Genomic DNA, 9,024 nt, shown 5'->3' on the forward strand with positions numbered 1-9,024 from the left:
AAATGGTTATGTTGATTTCAGCTTTTTTCTTATTTTGAGTAATTACAATTTTATATTGTTGACTCTTGTTTATGGGATCATAAGGAATTTCCTGTTAATTGTGAATGTTATTGCTTTCCAAATACTTTGTTGAGATATGTTAAAGAAAAGATTTCTCAATGTGCAAGTCAATATTTTGCATTGCTGAACTTGAAATATAAGGGACTATATTCATATGATTAAAATTATTTTAAAAGCTAAAAAATGGCATAATTATTAAAGTGATGACTGACTATAAAGACTTGAGAAGAATTATCTGTATCTTAAATACTAACAAGCAGATTGTTTCTTAAGTAAAAGAATCAAATGAAATCATGGGTATCTGTTGGCATGCTCAATGTTCAAGTATGAGAGTGCTATATGTGCATGTTAAAATTTGGATCTGTAATTTGATGACTCACAAAAATTAAGAAGTCATAAATGGCTATCAGGTATGGTCGTGCAGCTTAAACAGGAATGGGGATGACTTCTATCATATGAAGAAGAAAATATCCATGACTATTTAAATTGAAAATTCAATGTTAAAGTTACATAAAAAAATACAAATCTGAAAACAATAACTGAATTTTATAAGTGATCTACAAGAGACTGCCAAGAATATTGCACAGTGTTTCAGTAAAATATAAAACATGAGGTGATATTAAGGTATATAGTTGACAGGATGACAACATACAAGGTCATTCAATGGGGTTTGAGGCTCAAAGAATTTTTCTACAATGTACTTAATTTCAAAAGGAAAAATTCAGATTATATTTGAGAAACCTGGCAGACAACAACTTAAAATGGTGATCATAGTTATCAGCACAAATGGGGAGACAAATTTATTTCAAGATGCACCTTATTTGGTGCATTTCTGTGACAGATTTGCCAGATTATACCTCAACTCTAAACATGAAGAACCCAGAGACAAATATAAATTGATGGATGGTCTACAAAATAAATGGCTTTCACTCTCCCAATTATGAGTGAGGAAGAACACGGAAAGACTGAGGGACTGTTCCAGATTAAAGCAATATATGCAATGTGTGACTGTGAATTGGATCTTAATTTAGATATATGTCATAGAATTTATAGATATAATTTCATGGTTGAGAAAGATATCATTTGATTCAAGTATGAAGATTATATAATAGTAATGTATCAATATTTTTATTTTTATGTTGTGTTATTTGCTTCATGAAATTCTTGGTTATATTTGAAGCTTTGTTTAATGTTTACTGCTTTTTATCTCACTGGCAGTATATTACATTAAATAACATGGAAATACTTTAATACTATTTTAATTGAATTTAATGATATTAATATCTTCAAACCTGTGTTTTGACTGTGGTTGCTGTAATAACTTGAATGCTTGCCTTTGTACTAAATATTTCAAACAGGACATGCATATTTTTAATTGCATTCTCAGTGAAAAATAGTTGAATAATTTTTTTCAATAATTTTGATTAAGGATTCACAGACTTCCACTCTTAAATCCACTGCCTGAAAACAATAGTCTCCTATATTGTATTCATTTTCTACACTTATCTTGGAAGAACAGGTCTGACACTATGCTGCCATTCATACTGTCATCTCTAGATATTCTATTCCCTACTTTAATTTATTACAATATTAAAATGTTTTATCTGTATTATATAAGAAAAATATAAAGGAAATTTAGCAAAATATATATTTGGTTGCAAAGCAAGTTTTTTTTTTTTTAACACAAACAGAATATTTTATTTACTTTAGGTGAGCTGGGAGTAATTATCTGCATTTCTATTCTAAGATATCTCACCTCATTGAGAAAAAAGATAAATGTTTTATTAGAGACTTTTAACTTTCAAGTGTTTGCTGCTCTGGATTGAGAAAATGTTCAGCTTTCTCCTGTAATATGTACTTCAGTATCACAACTTGTCAGCAAAAGTTGTATGCCCCAAATTTCCACTGGCTGCCATTGACTTCTTGCCAGAAACAAATTTCTTTGCTGCATTTATGATATCAGCAGCAGCCACCAAGTCAATCTGCTGAAGGACTGTGGTTGGTGGTACGTATGAACCAGCAACTAGAGCCTGGGACCCGACTTCATCCAGGAAACTTTCAGAAGACTGTACCGACATTAGATATCCAGCTTTCAGCTTGTTCTTGGCAACCTGGACAACCTTACTGGAAAGGTTTCCCTGAGTGACTGATTTTACTTGGTTATAGGTGGCCTTGATAACATCTCCAGCAACTGCAGCCTGTGAGACAGTATAAATCCCAAACAGTCCGGAATCTGAGTAACTGGCATTAAAAGCAGAAACGTCAAATGGCTGGTTAACTCCCTTGGCAACAGCCTGGTATAAAGAGCTGGTGGAGTTTCTGCCCCTCATGACATGTGGTCCAGAACCAAGGACGTGTTGGAGAACACTAAATGCATTGGCTTCTGTACTTCCTATGGCAGAACTTTCTGCTACAAGAGCAGCATGGACAAGACTGTCTCCATTCTGTTCTCGAATATCTCCTCCATGGTACCTGGCCTTTGCGCCAGCTAAACCAAGCCCACACCTCATGTTGAGAAACTGTTCAACAACTTGCTTTAGAACAGGATGACTCACACCAAGTCCAATGAAAGCCATTCTTGCATTTGTAAAATAGATCTGAACATAGTAATGTAACTCTTCTGGTGTCACTTTTCCAATCCTATAATCAGGACAATATAAGGAATTAGCCAAGGCTTTCTGGTAAGCTGCAGCATATAAATTTTCAATGATACGAGCTTGTGGATTCTGAAAAGCCACAGCTTTATCAATCTTCAGCTGAGGCTGAAGGGCAGAGACTTCCCAACGATAAAATTCTGGTGCTGTGGTGACATTGAGCAGGAGCTCCATGAGAATCTCAATATCATCCCACCGGCATTCTACAGTGTAAGCCATGTTTTCCCTTGTTGCAGTCACACTTAATTTACCACCAACTGCTTCAATTCCAAGGGTTATCTTGAAAGAGGAAGCACCTTTTGAAGTCAAACTGGATGAAAGATGCAGCAAATGAGAAGTTCCCAAATTGTTGGAGTCCTCATATCTACTGCCTGCTTAAATGAACAACCCAATTCTTGATGTAGGAGCATAGTTTTCCAGAGATGCAATCACTAAGCCATTTGGTAATTTGGTAAACTCAAGATCCTGAGGATGTGGAGGCGCTCTGGGAGGGGCAGCTGTGGCTTTAACTTTGGGAGCAACTTTGAGGGAATAAAACCTCGAAAAGGAGCCAGCTCTGGTTAGCAGCTTCATGGCTCAAGATTGTTCTGACCCACGGTCACTGCCAGCTTAAAAGAAAGCAAGATGGTCGCAAAGCAAGTTTTAAAGCATTCATTTATCTCTACTTCCTTCCTGAATAGAATTCAATGATAGTGAAGTCATGAAAAAACTTTATGCCCTCAAAGAAAAAGAGATGGAGAAAGGGAAGCACAAAAGAGAGAAAATATGTACTTGGGTAATAAGAGAGTTCACACAAAAAGGGAATAAAGCTCTGGATCTGCCCTCTATTTTAGGATTAAAGAAACTGCTATTCTCCTAAGAGAAGTATTGGAATATAGAGACTGCCAAGTTTGAAGCAGAGATATATCAGCTTGGAGAAAAAGTGTACTGTAAGCTGTGGTGGAGGATGAGGAATATGCTTAAATAAGAATATTGTGAATATAGATATTATATAATGTGAGACCATAATTTATTTTCAAGTTGGTTCAAAGAATGCTAACAGCAAAAATTCATTCAACTGACAGAATACTGGGGTGGGGTGGCAGCCCTTTCTGTAGAAACTGCCTCCTTGAATAAAAGTGGTATTTGTGACCCCTTAAAATCTCCAAAATATTTTCAATGAAATTCAGCTGTTGACAAATATGCATCCACATTGTAGTTCCAATAATCTTCCACCTTTTACTTATGAATTTATCCCTTAAGGCCATCAGGTGCTGGGATAATGTCTCTAATTTGAAGACAAACCAAAAGAATTACATTGCAGGGAATAGAAGTGAAAGCTAAAAATCCATACTAAAATTTCTCACAGAAAAAAAGAGAGAGAACAATCCCTCCAATGAGTACACGTAAAAATGTACTTCATTAAACAAGAGCTGCTTTTATATTCTAAAATGATCTAATGGTATTAATAGGTCATAGGAATTTTGGAAGAACAGCTGAGGTTCTCTCCATGAAGAGCAAAGCTAAGTAATAAATTGAAGCTTAATGAGAAAGATTGGAAAATAAAATCAATGAAGGAAAACATGATAAAATTCAAGGAAAAGGAAAGGGAGGAAAATTTTCAAAAGAAATAAATCACATGCTCATTCCTCAGAAAGAAGGAAATGAGTTAATATAATACCCAGTGTAAACTGGATCTTTAATTTATAAACAGATTTAAAACTAGTACATTATGGCACATTCTTGTAAAAGTCCAAATAATTGTAAATAGTCCTTTATGAGATCATCCAGTAGCAGGGGGAATAAAAGGAAAATACTAACGGCAGTGAATTTTATTGGGATGAGCCCCAAATGCAGGTACCTGAGCTGGCAGAATTACTGGGGAGAACATTCAAATTCTAAGGAAAATCAATTTCCAGCATGATTCCTTCACACAATCAAAGCAGTTGAGTGGTAGCATTCTCACATATCTAGATAGGCTTGCCTTTTGTGTGCTTTGGCGCTTCAACTTGTAACATTACTTCTCTTGTTATAAAATAATAGGTTTTAAACTACTTTTTTTCAAAAATTAAAGCTCCAAAATAATTTCTTAATCTGGACAAATAGTTCATTCCAAGAGTGTATGAAAAGCATAACATACAATAGAATAAATTATTATTAAATTTAAAGTGGCACTGTAGGATTCACAGTAAAAAATATATTCAGAAATTGAACTCCACTCCAAACTTTGCCACCAACTCCTTTGTCCAAGTCAAATCAACTCCACAACCTCACAACAGGAGTCATGAAATGCCTTTCTGTCCTCCTTTACAGTCAGCTTCCTTAGTCTAATTTTGTGAATGAGTAGTCAAGTTCAAATATAAATTGAGTAATATCCTTCCTCTATTAAAATGTTCTGCAGTTTTCCTCCAGCTGTAATGCAAACAAAAAATAATTCCTATGATCAACAATGTGATTAGCTCACAATTTTCTCTTTCACTCATCTACCTTCATCTGAGGGCTGCACTGCCTTCTGTTGGTCACTCAAGCCATGAGTGAATAATTGGAACTTAACAATTGAGTATAGTTCTGTCCATAGATCTGTAAACCACTGAAAGACTAAAAATATGGCATACTGCTTTCACTAGATTTTATTATGGCTGATACAAATTAAGAAAGTCAATGGAGACAAAGGAAGCACTATTTTCCCATTAGAATCAAGTAGTTTGATAAATTTAATTTGTAAACAATGTTTATGCTCAAGGGAGACCAGTAGCTGAGGTTAAATGGTCAGGCTTTTCAGCTCCCTAGTTTCTGCCCACACACAGACTGATGGAGCCAGATTATGTGGGCATCAGATGAGTTTTCAGAGCAATCAACACATTAGATGACCTCTATTGCAATGAAAGTTGACAATCTCCTGTCCTTGTGATCAGTTACATTTTTACTAGTAATGAACTTCAGAACACAGCTGTAACCTTCATGCACTAGGTCTACAGGAATGCTAGTCCCTATCTTTAGAAGAAATTCATTTTAAGATATAAAAGTAACACTTTATGATACAGAAGTAACCTGAGGAATAAAAGAGTATTTGAAAATTCTTATTTCCCAAATAATGAAAGAGAATAAAATATAAAGAGAAAAAATTATCTGGTCTTATCTCTTATTGTGCCTAGCTTATTTCACTCAGAATTATGACTCAAGGTTCATCCATTTTGTCATATGTTTCATGACATAGCTCCTTCTTACTGCCATGTAGTATTCCATCATGTGTATATACCACATTTAGTTTATCCTCACATCTGTTGAAGGACATTTGTGTTGTTTCCATATCTTGGCAATTGTGAATGATGCTGCTATGAACATTGGCATGCAGATATCTGTTCATGTCACTGCTTTCAGATTTTCTGGATATATACTGAGAAGTACATTTGCTGGATCAAAGGGTAACACTATATCTAGTTTTCTAAGGAACTGCCAGATTGACTTCCACAGTGGCTGAGCCATTATACAGTCCTACCAACAATGATTGAGATCTGCTTTCTCCACATCCTCTCCAGCATTTGTATTTTCCTGTTTGTTTTACAGCGGCCATTCCAATTGGTATAAGATGGTATCTCATTGTGATCTTAATTTGAAACTCTCTAATAGCTAGTGAACCTGAACATTTTTTCATGTGTTTCCTGGCCAATTGTATTTCCTCCTCAGAGAACTGTCTTTTCATACCTTTTGCCTGTTTTATAATTGGGCTGTCTGTACTATTGTCATGAAGTTGTAGGATTTTTTTATATATGCAAGATGTGAGTCTTTTGTCAGATACATGGTTTCCAAAATTTTTTTCCTGTTCAGTTGGCTGCCTCTTCACCTTTTTGACAAATTCCTTTGTGGTACAGAAACTAATAAGCTTGAGGAGTTCCCATTTATCTACTATAATTTGTTGCTTATGCTTTGGGTTTAAGGTCTAGGAAGTGGCTGCCTAATATAAGGTGTTGTATATGTTTCCCTACATTATCTTCTAGGAGTTTTATGGTACTGTCTTTTATATTGAGACCTTTGATTAAGTTTGAGTTAATTTTTGGTTGGGTTTGAGGTATGGGTCCTCTTTCATTCTTTTGGATATGGATATCCAACTGTCCCAGCTCTATTTGTTGAAAACACTGTAATGTCACAGGTCAGTGGCTCTGGGGGCCTTATCAAAGATCAGTCAACCATAAATCTGGGGGTCTATCTCTGAATTCTCAATTTGATTCCATTGGTCAATATGTCACTCTTTGTGCCAGTACCATGTTGTTTTGACTACTGTGGCTTTTTAATAAACTTCAAAGTCAGGGATTGTAAGTCCTCCCACTTCATTTTCCATTTTGCAGAGTGTGTTCAGCAATTTGAGGCATCTTCCCTTTCAAAATTTGATAAATAGCTTGTCCAATTCTGCAAAGTAGGTTGTTGGAATTTTGATTGGGATTGCATTGTATCCATAGATGAGTTTGGGTAGAATTGACATCTTAATGACATTTAGCCTTCCTATCCATGAACATGGAATATTTTTCCATCTTTTAAGATACACTTCTATTTCTTTTAGTAGAGTTATATAGTTTTGTTTGTAGAGTTCTTTAATATCTTTGGTTATGTTTATTCCTAGGTACTTGAATTTTTAGTTATTAAAAATGGAGTCTTTTTCTTGAGTGTCCCTTCAGTTTGCTCAATTCTAGCACGTAGAAACATTACTGACTTCTGTGCATTAACCTTGTATCCACTACTTTGTTAAATTTGTTTATTAGCTCTAGTAGCTCTATGGTTGATTTCTCAGGGTTTTCCAGATATAAGATCATATCATCTGCAAATAATGAGAGTTTTACTTCTTTCTTTCAAATTTGGATGCCTTTTATTTCTTTGTCTTGCCAGATTGCCCTGGCTAGCACTTCTTACATGATGTTGAATAACAGTAGTGACAGCAGACTTCCTTGTCTCATTCCTGATCTTGGAGGGAAGGCTTTCAGTCTCTCTCCATTCAGTACTATGCTGGCTGTGGGTTTTTCATATATGCTCTTTATCATTTTGAGGAAGTTTCCTTCAATTCCTACATTTTGAAGTGTTTTTATCAGAAAGAGATGTTGGATTTTGTCAAATGCTTTTTAAGCCTCTTTTGAGATGATAATTTGTTTTTTCTCTTTTGATTTGTTAATGTGTTATGATACACTGATTGATTTTCTTATGTTGAACTATCCTTGCTTGTCTGGAATGAATCCCCTTTCATCATGGGGTATGATTTTTTAATGAGCATTTGGATTTGATTTGCAACTATTTTGTTGAGATCTTTGCATTTATATTCATCAGGGATATAGGCCTGTAGCTTCCCCTTTTTTTAACATCTTTGCCTGGGTTTGGTATTAGATTGATGTTAGCGTCACAAAGTGTTTTAAGTAGTATTCCATTTTCTTTGATGTTTTGAAATAGTTTAAGTAAGATTGGTTTCAGTTCTTTTTGGAAAGTTTGGTAGACTTCCGCTGTGAAACCATCTTGCCCTGGGCATTTATTTGTGGGAAGCTTCTTGATGATTGATTGGAACTCTTTGCTTCTGATTGGTTGGTTGAGATCTTCTTTTTCTTCTTTTCAGTCTAAGTTGTTCATATGTTACCAGGAAATTGTCCATTTCCTCTAAATTATTCAGTTTGTTGGTGTTATATTTTGCTAATGCTGCCAGAATGCAAAATACCAGGTGTTCCTGGAGATTTAAAGCTGTTGCAATAGTCTAATCCTTCAGTTCAGTCTCACCACAGTTTGTCTCCACCACTGACCCACAACTCCTTGATATTGGTGTATGGTTCCTGGGACTTGTGTCCCTCTTCCAATCTGTGCCCTCCTAGGGCCTCTGCTGAGGAAAGACTGTGCTAAGACACAGGTGAGCAGCTTCCCCCAAGGGAAGATCTGGGCCACAGGGCTATGTTGGAGCATTCCCAGCTTGCTGAAAGGATGGCTCAATAAGGCATGTTAATTTACCCTTTTTCACACAGCTCTGCCTTCCCAACTCCAGGACAATTAGCTGTGAGTGCTGGAAAGACTATAATCCTCACCAGATATTGTGGTGTGTGCATGTGTTGTTGGAAACACTTTCCATCACACTAGGTTGTTTGGGACAGTTCTGGGCTATGGCACTCATGCCAGACAGGAGCATTCCTAGCCCACAGGGAAGATGGCTGTAAGGGTAAGCCCCCCTTTTCTTGGAAAGTTATGGTGTTTAGTGAATTTTCTCAACCACTAGACTTATTGCTTTGTCTCTCAGAGCTATGTTAACTCTGCTCTTGCCGGGGCCCAAATTGCAAGCCTTTGAGTCTTGCTGCAGTGGGATTCTTAG

At 36.0% G+C, this 9,024-nt stretch overlaps 1 pseudogene; it reads right to left on the bottom strand.

The window, feature by feature from the left end:
- Positions 1–1,925: 1,925 nt before the first annotated feature.
- On the bottom strand, positions 1,926–3,314 carry LOC119520891 (annotated as a pseudogene).
- Between the last annotated feature and the right edge of the window lie 5,710 nt (positions 3,315–9,024).

This window comes from Choloepus didactylus, chromosome 26, assembly GCF_015220235.1.
Source record: "Choloepus didactylus isolate mChoDid1 chromosome 26, mChoDid1.pri, whole genome shotgun sequence".
In the NCBI taxonomy this organism is placed as follows: domain Eukaryota; kingdom Metazoa; phylum Chordata; class Mammalia; order Pilosa; family Megalonychidae; genus Choloepus; species Choloepus didactylus.